The sequence below is a fragment of the Diuraphis noxia genome, unplaced genomic scaffold (assembly GCF_037042655.1).
Source record: "Diuraphis noxia isolate RWA-SAM2 unplaced genomic scaffold, SU_Dnox_SAM2 contig0001, whole genome shotgun sequence".
NCBI lineage: Eukaryota > Metazoa > Arthropoda > Insecta > Hemiptera > Aphididae > Diuraphis > Diuraphis noxia.
The window spans coordinates 67,548,004-67,562,054 of NW_028301711.1; the positions used below are offsets into that span (position 1 = coordinate 67,548,004).

Sequence of the window (14,051 nt, forward strand, 5' to 3'; positions counted from 1 at the left end):
TTAATCATGCATGATAATTGAATCATCTGCACTTAGAATTGTAATTTGTCTAAATAGATAGATTTATTTTATTATTTCACAAAAAGTTTTTAAATAAAATAATTTGTTTCCAAAAGCAAGCATGAGTAGGAAATAAGAGTTTAAATTAGATAGCTAATATACATAATTGAATATGAATCAAAAGTGATAAAGTAACATTAACAGGTTTAATTATTAAAATATAAATAAATAATCGGTAGTATATTAAAATCTACATTAAAAATATAATAATCAATTTTAATTTAATATTAAAGTACAACATAGAAAAAACTATATTTATAGTTATTACGATATATTAAAGGACATATTTTATGTATAACATGATACCTAAATAATTTAAAATTAGGGAAACTCATAATATCAACTCCTAAATTATTAGGTACATAAAGTAATACAATAATATTTAAAGGATTTCTCTTACCAAATTCGGTAGTGCATTTATAAGTTCTAAATACATTTTTATTATTTTTGCATGTATTGTACCTAATTTTATTGTGATTAAACCTCAATTAATTTAAATCATATTGATATATACTCGTATTTAATAAGATTTGTTTAACATGTAATTGTTTCATGTTTAAAAGGTCATATTCATTATAAAGAGTTTTGGTGTAGATATGATGTTTTTTTTTTTTTTGAGTAATTCTTTATAATATATTTATAGTTGTATTAAGTAGTTTTAAATGCAATTATATGCACTTCTCAAGCCAGATGTTCCATAAGAGTATAGGTACCAATAGCGCGCAAGAGAAAATACATTGCAAAAACCACTCACAATAATGTATTTAGGTACCTAATGAAAAACTATTTAGGGTTTTGTATTTACAAAACAAACTCTTAATTTTCTTAACTGTTACTGAAATATGAATATTAGTAATTAAAGTTCGTAGTGCCTTAGAATATCTTTTATTTTTTTGGAAACCAAACTATCTTTCAGAATAAAATCAATATCATACAATAAAATTTGTATACACTTTCTAATATTTTTGATTGAGTATATTAAGTTGGTAAATTGGGCGATAGCTAGGACAAACCTTAGTACCCCGTTTAAACAGTGGAATTACACAAGTTTGTTTACATATTTCTGAAAAGCTACCTGATGGGAGCGAAAGGTTTTTAATATGTACTAAAGGAACAAGCATAAGTTTAGACATTTTTTTAAGAACATAATTATTGAAGCCATTTATATAAAAGGAAGTTACATATTTACAATGTATAGGTAGTGAAATTTTTTCAATTCTTTTTGATATAGGTTTTAGAAAAAAACAGTGAGGTTTAGTGTGAATTTTAGTAGGAAAGGTGTTGTCTAGAATTAAGACAAATTAATTAAATTATTAATAATAATCAATTCTATTTTCAATATAATGTACCTAATATTGTCACAATTCGTGCATTTATTAACTATAATAATTTTTTTATAGCAATAAAAATTGTAGTTAGTGGTTTTGGAAATTAATTAATTCCTATAATAATAATGAGACATCCAGATGTTTTGATAACATACATTTTTTTCACAAATCACAATTAAACAATAATAGACTTAAATTATTACAACCGTCATTAATAATAATTTGTGATTTTTTAATTAATAACGGAACAGGAACAGGAACAGAACAAAATATTTATTCACCATTATTAAATAATATTTACTTAACTATTGTCTATTTTCTCTTTACCTATATAAAGTAGGTATCTTAGGACTAATTAATTAAAGTTGTACAATTAAATAATAAATTGAGTTGTTTTAAAATTAAATTAAACAATAAAATATTAATAAAAGTATACGGTATATAATAAGGAAAAAAATTAAATCACCTGCATCCTTATTTATTTTAGATTATTCTGTTATATTTTTTCATCTTAAAGACAAAAGTTTTTCAATTTTTATATTATTTTCTTAACATACAAAAACAATACAATAATACAAATATAATTTCACATTTAATTCCACTTAATACACCAATTTATTTAATTATAACAATTACCTAGGTATTGAAACAAAAATAATAATTATTTGACCTTTATTTTTATCTATTTCTAAAACTGAATATTATGTTACTCATAAATATATTATTCTGTAATCAAAAAATCTATACATATGCCTTGATTTTTTCTATAGAAATTTAAACTTAAAATTATTGCATAATTATATATTTTTATTTTATTTTGTTGCAGTTTAAATACAATTATGTTTTATAGGTATAGCCAGACATTTTCAAATGCAATTTTTATGGCACAAATTAATTCAATATACCTACTTACAGTACTTATTACTTATTGTAAAATAACTTAATAGCAACATAAATATATCATAAAATAAAGCTACTACTGCCTGTTGGTATTATTGGCTGGCATATAGTTTTCGATTAGAATCGTTATTCTTATGCAATTAAATTAAAATTGAACACGCATAAGTACATTACAGTGATTCCCTCACTAGACACATAATGTACAGCAAGTACCCGATTGCTCACTGTTTTGTTAGTTAAATTTAATAAATTTTCAAAATTATTTTCAAGTATCAAGCAAATTTTAACTGTATTCATTTATAGTTATATGCAAGTATTATTATATAATTAAATTTCAACAAATGCTATAGTAATGAAGAAATACAAAATTTTCAAATTTTTTATTGAATACCTAGTTGAATTTTGAAATGATCGTTTACAATTTAAATGGTTTGAACTATAAAATAATTTTGTGTAACATAAAATATTGTATCCATGTTGTTTTATAATAACTTATAAATTAATATACAGAGTAAAACAGGAAGACCAGACAGATTAAATTTTTATAACTTTTGTTTAAATCAATATTTCGATTTCTTTTTTACATATAGTCACTTGCACTACACAAATGATATTGAAATTTTTTTTTTATATACTGAAAAAACAAAATTTTAAATTTGATAATTTAATTCAATTTTTAAATCTGATTCTAAAACCATTTATTTAAGTCAAGTAGTTTATTTTTTAGAATGTTTTAAAATACCTATTAATATTTTTTGAGTAAATTACTTTAGAATAGAAACTTTTTTCAAAATATTATTTTTTGGGAATTTCTTGACATGAGTTTAGTTTTTAAATTATTTATGACCCCTATATTTTTTACAATTTTTGCCATACGTTTGAGAAGTATATTTTTTTATTTTTTTTTGTCAGGTCTTTCTGTTACACTTTGTGCATACCATAAAGCATAAGTTTTTTTAATATATTATTAGGTATTCATTATATTAAATGATAAAAAAATAATTCATTTACCATTCAAATCATTCAATATTCATTAATAATTTTACATATTATAATTAAAACATTTTAATTTTGGTACTTACCTTTTACTGGGTCGTAGATTAAAGTGGAAATCTAAATGAAAAATTTAGTAAAAGTTGAATATTCAAATGAAAATAATAATCTGAAATAAGTCCAAATTCTTAAACGTAAGTATAGGTACCCATCTGGCTGCCAATATTATTTGTCCTATCCCTCTTCTCTTAGGTATTAACATTGTATATTCTTTTTTTTAAATTTTTACCAAGAATTTATCAGCTATCAGCTACTTATAGTTAATATGGGTTTAATATTTATCAACATTGTTTGGTACGTATCTTCATATATACATATACTAACCCATATGGATATACCTACTGTTTTGTCGCAAGATTATACTAGGAAGATCTTACCCCCTATGGAGGTATAAATGTCCTAGGATATTCTTACCGGGAGTAAAATAAGACTAGGAAAATCATACCCCCTCTCGGTATAGTATGCGTAGGATATTCTTACCCTCGGGGGTATGATTATCCTAGGATAATTTTACTGGGGGTAAAAATAACCTAGGAATATCTTACCGGGGGTACAATATTATCCTAGGAAAATCTTATCCCCCCCCCCCCCCCCGAGTAACATTATCCGAGGCTGCGACACCGGCACTGAGCGTATACGTCATACGACTATGGCTATGAATTATGATAGCGAAATTGGTCGTTAAACCATATTATATTTAAACGCGCGGAGTCGGAGGTCAAGGACCCGGTACCTGTTCTACACGGATCGGACATCGGACGGTATCGTTATTAATTATATTATTGTAAATTTGTGATAACGTTGATAACAATCACGTTACGAGTATTATTATTTATTATTTATTGTGAATTACGTATAAACGTATTCCATATTATAATATATTTTTTTTGTCTTATTTGGGCGCCCACCGTCACTATACATTATTATTATTATTGTTTATACCGTATTGTATTATACTCACGTTAGTAGGTATATTATATTTATAATTAGTAGCACGGCGGTGCATTCAAAAGTTGAGTTATTTCTATATGTACCTATTAACGGTCACCCGGTCCTTTGCAGGTCACTTTGTATATTGGTTTTTTGTTAGATAATGTCTGTGTAAAATTTTTTTTAGTTTTTTATTTTTTTTATCACCATCTAAGGATAACCGCCATCCCCGTAGGAGCCTTTGTGGTACACAGGCTCAGTGGAATATTGATTAAGGATGCTCTACACAATTCCGAAGGAGGAAATAAAATTAATAAATTTTAATTTTCCAAAATTGCAAAAGGTACACATTTTTCTTATAAATGGATTAAACATTATGTAGAAACTAGGTACTTTAGTACATTATGTATGTTTTATTTATGATAATTGATAATTGATTATTATGCAAGTTGTTTTATAGTAATACAACCATTAATATTAAAAGTTTAAAACCTATAGAATAATTATTTAATTATTTTGTTGTTTAAATGTTTACTTAATAGGTATAGCAGAGTTATTTCCTTCGGAATCTGAATATGTTTATTTCATTCCATATTTTAGAGAAGGCATTAAAGTTAGCCCAAATCGAGGGGAATCGTACGATAAATATTGTAACATAAAAAAAGAAATTAATAGAATCAATACAGCAACTAAACAAAAAAAACTCTTGTAACAAAGACGATACAGTTTTTATAAACGAAGAAGGTACTTTCTAATAAACAAAATTTTAATGTATTTTGTAACAAATATTTTTATAAATTCTTAAAAACTGATAATTTAATATACTTTTTTATAACATTACTAATTTAGTATTACTAACATAATTATTAATTAAATAGACATTTTGGATTCAATAAATTGGCTAAAGCACAATATTGAACCTGAAATAACTTTGTATAAGCTGTGGGCAGAAACTGCAAGTTGTCGTTTGCAAAAACAAAGTATTGACAAATAACTCTTAAATACCCAGCTTTAAAAAAGTCAAAGAGTCATATACTTGTAAGTTTAACTACCTATATAAATTATGAAATGTGTTTTTAATTGATGCATATTGATAGGAGTTAATAATATTAATATTTTACTATTTACTTCTACACTAAATCCTAATTATACTTAATTTTATCATATTTTAAACATTATATTGAAAATAGTATAGAACTAGACATATTCTCTGTTTTAGATAGATATGGATTTTGATGATTTATATCCGCAAAAAAATCAAAATCTAATAGGTACAAAAGTTTGATATTTTTAAAGATAAATTAAAAAATTACCATCTTAAAAACAGAACATTCAACTTTAATTTAACACAACAGAATTTGGTTAAAAAAATTTCATCAGCTAATAATTTAGGCAAGTTTCTTAATTTAACTGCATAAAAAACTAGTGTAATATACACATATATATATTCTATACATATAATGTTTATAGTGTTTATACACCTAAAAATAATAACAAATAACTACAATATATTATACTATCTAATATACCTACTAATGTTTTAAATTACTTTAGGAGATGATGATTTAGCTGCCATTCAATTATTACCCTACCTATTTAATCCTGTTAACATTAAATTACCAAAAAAAAAACCACTGTCAACAATGTCACAAAATATTCAATGCGAAGACTAACAAAATTAGAACAAGCTAGTTCATAACAAGCTAGTTACATAACTGTAAGTTCTGAACTATAGAACAATAACTAATACATTAAAAAAATAAAATAAAGCATTTGAATACATTTATACATACCTAAGTAGCTAAAATAATTGTGTTTATATTTATTTTATTGTAGAATATCAATGATCTTAAAACAACGCACAAAGAAAAAGTGAACAGGGCATTTAATTGTGGGATTATTGTTCAACGATATATTGCCATTGTGGGTAATCTTGAAGGATAAATACTTCACTCAGCTACTATACAGTTTTTAATGACGTATATTATAAACTAGAAACTCCCATCAAGGCCTTAGATATATACTTTAAATCATTTCATTCATTCAATTTAGAATATCTTCAAGAGGCTAAACAGGTATGGTGGTTCATTCAGGATTATTTTTTTTTGAAATAAACAATAATTAAAAAAAAAAAAAATATAAGTGCCCAAAGCCTAATAAAGGATTTGCAGTAACAAGTTAGATTATATAGGGTTTATATAGGATAATAGGACTCATTTGTTTAATCATATTTTATATTTTATAGTTTGTTGTTCCTACTTAAAATATTTTCTTTGTTTTGTGTAAACATGCTACTTGTATAAATGTATTGACATAATAAATACATTCAATTAATAATTCAAATTTCTTCTAAAATATAATTTTTAAATGATGAGCTGATTTTTATGTAATTACGAGGCCCAATTCCTCAATCATTAATTTATACATTTTAATATTTACCATGATTTAAAATTAATTGAAAAATTTAATTGCCCATTAGATGATTGTTTACGGATTTTTAACAAAGTTGATACTTATAAAAGACATTTGAAACAACATGTATTTTATTCTAATCCTAAAATGAATAAAAAATACATTTAATTTGTTTGTACAAACTACTGACCAGTCTGATCATGAAAAATATCTTGATAATGAAGATATTGGTGAAAAAAATTGTGGTATCCCTCTGGCTGACGAGTTAATACAAATAAGATCAAATGCTATAAGCATGATCTGTAAATAGTATAGTGATACAGTTATTCCTAGAAACAAAATTGACGTTTTGATTAATGATGTTCAAGATTTTATCGATTTGATTGTATCAGTTTTTAGTTCTAAAATTAATATATGTTTAGATAAATGCATAGATACTAATTTCGAGGGTTAATTATCAGTAATACTTAATGAGATGAAAATTTTTTCAGATCCCTTTGTTAATATGAAAACCAAGTATATGAGATTTGAAACACTTCGTCGGCTACACAGCAAAACCTCTTAAGTCACTTTAATCAAATTTTTCAGGAGAAACGAAAAACTCTGACACGTATTAATATTTGATAATCATTAATAGTTTTAACTGAATACTCCTTTTATAATTATTCCACATTCTTGAAAACCAAAAAAATTAACATTTTGATAAAATAATGTTAATAATTTGACTTACGAGTTTTTGACTTTTAAAAAACTTAACTTACGAGTTCTTGTAATTAATTAAATTTACTTAAGAGGTTTTGATTTTAAGTAAATTTGACTTACGAGTTTTTGATTAAACTTTAAAATCCTTTTATTTATAATAACTTATAGAAATATCATTCTACATTACAATACAATATTATAAAAAATACAAATTTCATAAAATTATAAAAAAAACTACTAATATATTTGTTAAAACATTAAATAAAAATTAAATTTTATTGAAAAAAAAAATAAAAATATGAAAACTTTCAAAAACTTTTACAGTAATTTGTGCAAATAGTTATCTTTTAATAAAAACAATGTTGATTTAATTATTAAAACATTAACAAATTAAAAATAAGTTGATTTAATTATTAAAACACGAACAAATTAAAAATAATTAACATGGTAAAAATAATACAATTTTCACTTTTTTTTATTTTTGGTGTATTGTATAGAATCATAAAATTGCCAAGTATGCTTAGGTAAGACTAATTTAAGCTGTTGAAGGTGCAGAAATTTATCTTCTTTAATTTTAATTGGTTCATGATATAAATTTGTTATGGTATAGTTTTGTTCTCTCCTGTTCTTGTTTGGTAAATTAATCCATTGGTCATCATAATTAATTTTATATTGAATAGTAGAGTCTGGATTGTACTTGAGGCATCTTATGTCAGTAACTGTAGGGTCCCCTTTCTTATAACCTGGTCTTATAGATGTATAATATTTTAATGATGAATAATCACTGAAACAACTAAAATTTAAATATTTATCTCTGTATGGATTTTTACTTCTAGCATCTTTGCATACATTTATATAATCTGTAGGCAAGTAAATCTCTCTCTTTTTAAGTTTCATTTCAATAGTGTGATGCACACTATCTACTTCCATTTGTGTATGGCCTTTCTCTAAATAATTTTGTATAACTGTCACCTTTTGATCAATTGCAAACTTTAATATTGCATTGGATACAGTTGTATTACGATTTTGATATCCACAACCGTCACTATAAATCGATATATTGCTAACAGTAGGTTTCCTTTGAATGATGTTGTCTAAATAGTCAAGTATCAAGGTAGCAAAAACAGAAGCCTCCAATCCTGCATTTGTCTCATCCCATAGATAACAACATACATCAGCTGTAGCTTGGTTGAAAACTGTAAAGTTATGGACACAAAGTTTTGTTTTATAGTACATTGAAGATGCTCTGATGAAAGGAGCTAATTTAACAGCTTGTACATCCATCGTTACAGATACATATTCAGTAGGATTATTCATTGCAAGTTGTTTGTCCAAATTTTTTGCATCTCTAGCATCTTTCTTCCTTTGTTGATGATGATCATACACCTCTTGACTTATGTGGCCATACTTGTATCCTTCACATAAATCGCACAGATCCTTTTTTGGTGAATACAGAGCAAGCTTTCTCCTATGAAATTCTTTAAAGAAATTAGTTTTATTAACTGCATTATCTTTATTATGTAATGTGGCTACATAAGCATTAAACAAAGATATTTTTGTTTCAAAAAATGACTCTAAATACATTTTGTTTGAATTTGATCGGCAGTAATGTGATGGTAGCGCAGGTAAATTATCAAAAAAACTTGTCATTTCTTTATTTGTAACAACTTTTCTACCAACTTTGCTTGTTTTCTTGTCATAATCAGGACTAACATTTATTCCTGAACCTGAAGAAGACTTTAATAACCAGTTCCTTACTGACCACTCCTTTAGTCCAAGTGTTTGAAGAAACATATTTTTGCAGACTTGTAAGGGTTCATTATTTATTTTCAAAAAATATTTTATTGTACTGCATCGCCGAGAACTATTTGTACCAGTTTTGTTAACTGTAGTGGGCTGTAAATGACATAACGTTGATACATAAGTTCTCCTATCACTCCAAGTCATAATGTTCCAAAATGTGGAAAACAGTTGTTCTCGATCTTCATCTTTAATAAAAAAACATTTTCTGGAACTTGAATTTTTTTTACAAAAAGTAGAATCACATCTTTTTCCTAACTGTCTTGCAGACCTACTTTCTGTAAATGAGAAATTCCCTTTTTCATTTTTTTTCAGTCCTTTATAGTCTTTACCCTGCATTCTAAGTATTTTATTTTTGTTTTTTATCCATTCTAGTTCATCACCTTCTTCATACTTCAGTTTTCTTTTCGCCTTTACTACATACTCTGATGAACCACCATCATCTATTTCTATTTCTAAAATTTAAACCATTATTTTGACCATAAATATGAATAATAATAAATGCCATATTATTTAGTTGTATAAATAAATTTAATACTATAATTTACCTTTAACAGTAGGTAAATTATTTAATTCAGCCATATCACTATACATTTCTACATCAGGATCAGTCTCAAGTCCTGATGCCATATCAAATACATTAATTTGAGTATTACAGTCTTCATTAATTACAATATCAGTCTCCAGCTCTAATGAGTTATATTAATAAATTTATACAATATTATGAGTAAAATAAAATGTAATAACATAAAAAAACACCTAATATGTTTTACCTTTAATTACAGCAAGTGGATCATCAATATTAACCATTTTATTACTATACATTTCTATATTAGGATCTGTCTCAAGTCCTGATGCCATATAAAATACATCAATTTGAGTATTACAGACTTCATTAATTACAATATCAGTCTCCAGCTCTAATGAGTTATATTAATAAATTTATACAATATTATAAGTAAGTAAATTAAATGTAATTTTATAAAAAAAAAACACCTGACATGTTTTACCTTTAATTACAGCAAGTGAATCATCAATATTAACCATTCTATCACTATATATTTCTATATTATGATCTGTCTCAAGTCCTGATGCCATATCTAATACATCAATTTGAGTATTACAGACTTCATTAATTACAATATCAGTCTCCAGCTCTAATGAGTTATATTAATAAATTTATACAATATTATAAGTAGGTAAATTAAATGTAATTTTATAAAAAAAAAACACCTGACATGTTTTACCTTTAATTACAGCAAGTGAATCATCAATATTAACCATTCTATCACTATATATTTCTATATTATGATCTGTCTCAAGTCCTGATGCCATATCTAATACATCAATTTGAGTATTACAGCCTTCATTAATTACAATATCAGTCTCCAGCTCTAATGAGTTATATTAATAAATTTATACAATTTTATGAGTAAATTAAATGTAATTTTATAAAAAAAAACACCTGACATGTTTTACCTTTAATTACAGCAAGTGAATCATCAATATTAACCATTCTATCACTATATATTTCTATATTATGATCTGTCTCAAGTCCTGATGCCATATCTAATACATCAATTTGAGTATTACAGACTTCATTAATTACAATATCAGTCTCCAGCTCTAATGAGTTATATTAATAAATTTATACAATAGGTATTATGAGTAAAATAATATTTAAAGACATAAAAAAAAACACCTTATATGTTTTACCTTCAATTATAGCAAGTGAATTTTAGCCGACGAGTCTTGCAGAATTAGGGGTATTAAATATTAATCCATCCTAAAGAAATAGTTATTGGTCACAGATTAGGTGACAACAAATTAGTAAATGGAAGAGTTTTAGTAGAGCCTATAGATGTTAAAATATGCTTAATTCCACTTCGAGATATATTTAATAAAAATTTAGAGCACTAAAATTTATTAGATGTAATATTAAAATATACAGAAAACATGAAATCCAGAAAATTAACTTATAACTTTATGCAGTCCCAACTGTGGCAAGAAAAATGTCCAAGTAATTCAAATAAACTTATTTTCCCATTATAATTATATTATGACGATTTTGAAGTCAATAATCCACTCGGAAAACATGCTGGTTCACAAATATTAAGTGCAGTATATTATGTATCCTTGGTATGTTTACCTCCTGAATTATCTTCATCTTTAGATCAACTATTTTTGGTATCTCTTTTTAAAACCAACGACAAGAAATATTTTGGAAATACAGTAGTAGTAGTATTATTTTTAAAGACTTAATTAATTTCCGATTTAAATTATTTAGAAAATACTGGTATTTTTGTTACGGTTAATAATAAAGTTCATCATATATTTTTCTCTTTGGATTTGATTATAGGAGACAATTTGGGCTTACATTCCATATTGGAATTTACTGAAAGTTTTGTTTCCAGATATCAATGCAGGTTTTGTAAAACCATTAAAAATTAATTCCATGTACAAACCACAGAGGTAGATAGAAATCTTAGAAACAGTATAACTTATGTTGATGATCTTGAATTAAATGAAGTATTATTAACTGGAGTAAAAAAATCATGTGTGTGGAATAATATAATTTCTTTTTATGTAACACAGAATTATTGTGTTGACATAATGCACGACATGCTTGAGGGTGTATGTAATTGTGATATAGGTTTGATGCTAAAAATAATGATTTTTGATTTAAAATATTTTACAATTGATAAACTAAATAATAGAATTAGTAGCCAATGGCCTAGATGTCGAGGCTTTTATTAATAATAAAAAAAAAAAAAAAAAAAAAAAAATAGAATTGAGTTATTTGATTATGGGTCAGTAGATATCCGAAATCGATCAACGTTAATTGCTAGTGAAACTTTGAAAAGTAAAGGAAAAAAACTAAAAATTTCAGCTGGTGAAATGTTATGTTTTGTTAAAAACCTGGGACTTATTATTGAAGATTTAGTTCCTATTAATTCAGAAATTTGGTCAATCTACATTATACTTGATAACATTTTAAATATAATTTTATCGAAGTGGATTTAATTTGAAGACTCAATACTCTTTGAAAATCTTATTACCGAACACCACACTACATGCCTTAAAATATTTTGTGTCAGTTTAAAACTAAAACATCATTATATGGTTCACTATCCTTTAATCATTAAAAAATCTGGCCCTTTATCGTTATTTTGGGCAATACGATTTGTAGGTAAGCACAGAGAATTAAAAATTACTGCTCATTTAATAACATTGAGAAAAAATATTTAAAAACATTATGTCTAAAACAACAATTAAGACTTTCTTATAGATTATTATCAAATAAAATTGATTTTTATAGCATTCATATGGGAATAGGGCCAATAATAAAATTAAGTCCAATGGAAATTGAATTATATAATAGATATTCAGGTGATTATGATTTAAATAATGTATTCTTTGTTAACTGGGTAAAAATTAAAGGAATATTGTTCAATACCAAAAATATGTCAGTTATTATGTGATGGAAATGACATGTTACCTTTATTTGGATTAATTAAATGTATTTTTATCATAGAAAATGAACCATTTATTATAAATAATATGTTTAAAACAATTCATTGTGATGAACATTTTGATTAGGTTTTATTGTTATGTTAACTTCTAATTTACATTAATTTACAATGCATAAAATTAAATGAATTAGATAATAGTTTCCCTGTTCACCGCACAAGTATGCCCAATGGAACTATATTCATAAAAATGTATAGGTAGGTACCTAAATTTAAAAATAATATTTATATAATAGGTTAGATTAGATTAGGTATAAATTTTTTTTTTCTGTACAGTTTCAGAAATTTACTGTAGGTGCGTTACACTGAATACTATAATTTATTATAATATAATAGGTATTTAATGTATTAAGTATAATATTTATAGTAATCCTATTACTTATCTCTAATGTTCATATTATATTAAAATTACATTATTATTATAACTTTATATTGTGTATACTGTAATTAATTACATTGTTTATTGTTTTGTAAGATATATTTTGTACTTAATATATCAAAAAAATTGATTTGTATTAAATTTATTACATATTATAATATATTATGTCAATATATGTAATAAAATTCTAATAAAATGATTTGTTAAGCATAATTCTTACACATTATATCTTTTAAATTGTATATGTGCAAAAAAATATGAACAATTAATATTCAAATTAAAATTAAAATTGAAAACTGCCATACTGTCCAATAAAAATAGTTTGTATAACTATAACCATTTTAAATAATAAAACTTAAATGCATCAATACTTCAGTTTATAGGTATGTCAGCTATGATGCTTATTACTAGATGATGGAGGTCAGACAAAAAATTGTTATAGGTAGTTAACGAGTTTTACTATAGTAAATTTGACTTGGGTTTAAAGTGGTCACCACTCACCACTATAAGTTTTATTTTAACATTACCATAAAATTATGTTAAAATTACTATAAACATTGTAAAATAACTAAATTTAAAAGTACACATTACTATATATATATATATATATATGTTCAAAATACTATAAACAATAAACATTGTTCAAATTACTAAATTAAAAAGTACAAATTACCATAAAATTATGTTAAAATTACTATAAACATTGTATAAATTACTAAATTATAAAGTAAAGAGTACTAAAAATGTACAGTACATAATACTATAATTTTAGTCTGGATAACTATAAAATCATAACTACATATTTTTAGTAAATCTGGTTAACTTTATAGCTGTCCCTATAGCAATTGTATAACTCAGTCAATCTTACTATTTTTATGGTGAAAATAACTGTTTTGTTTTTTCCGTGCAACTTAAGTTAGAATAATGTTATTGAAATTATAATGTTATTAAATATAG

General features: G+C 24.8%; 1 long non-coding RNA gene across 4 annotated transcripts; it reads left to right on the plus strand.

The window, feature by feature from the left end:
- Nucleotides 1–4,179: 4,179 nt before the first annotated feature.
- Nucleotides 4,180–13,154, plus strand: LOC107167343 (uncharacterized). 4 transcript variants are annotated; one of them, XR_016189339.1, is made up of 8 exons: nt 4,180–4,614; nt 4,814–5,015; nt 5,150–5,309; nt 5,826–5,988; nt 6,108–6,346; nt 7,175–7,293; nt 10,022–10,143; nt 10,208–13,154. It is a non-coding gene; the product is annotated as an uncharacterized LOC107167343 (long non-coding RNA). The 4 variants fall into 4 exon arrangements; XR_016189337.1 differs by lacking the exon at nt 7,175–7,293 and having other exon boundaries at nt 4,182–4,614; nt 10,208–10,380; nt 10,445–13,154; XR_016189338.1 differs by lacking the exon at nt 7,175–7,293 and having other exon boundaries at nt 4,181–4,614; nt 9,971–10,143.
- The last annotated feature ends 897 nt before the right edge of the window (nt 13,155–14,051 follow it).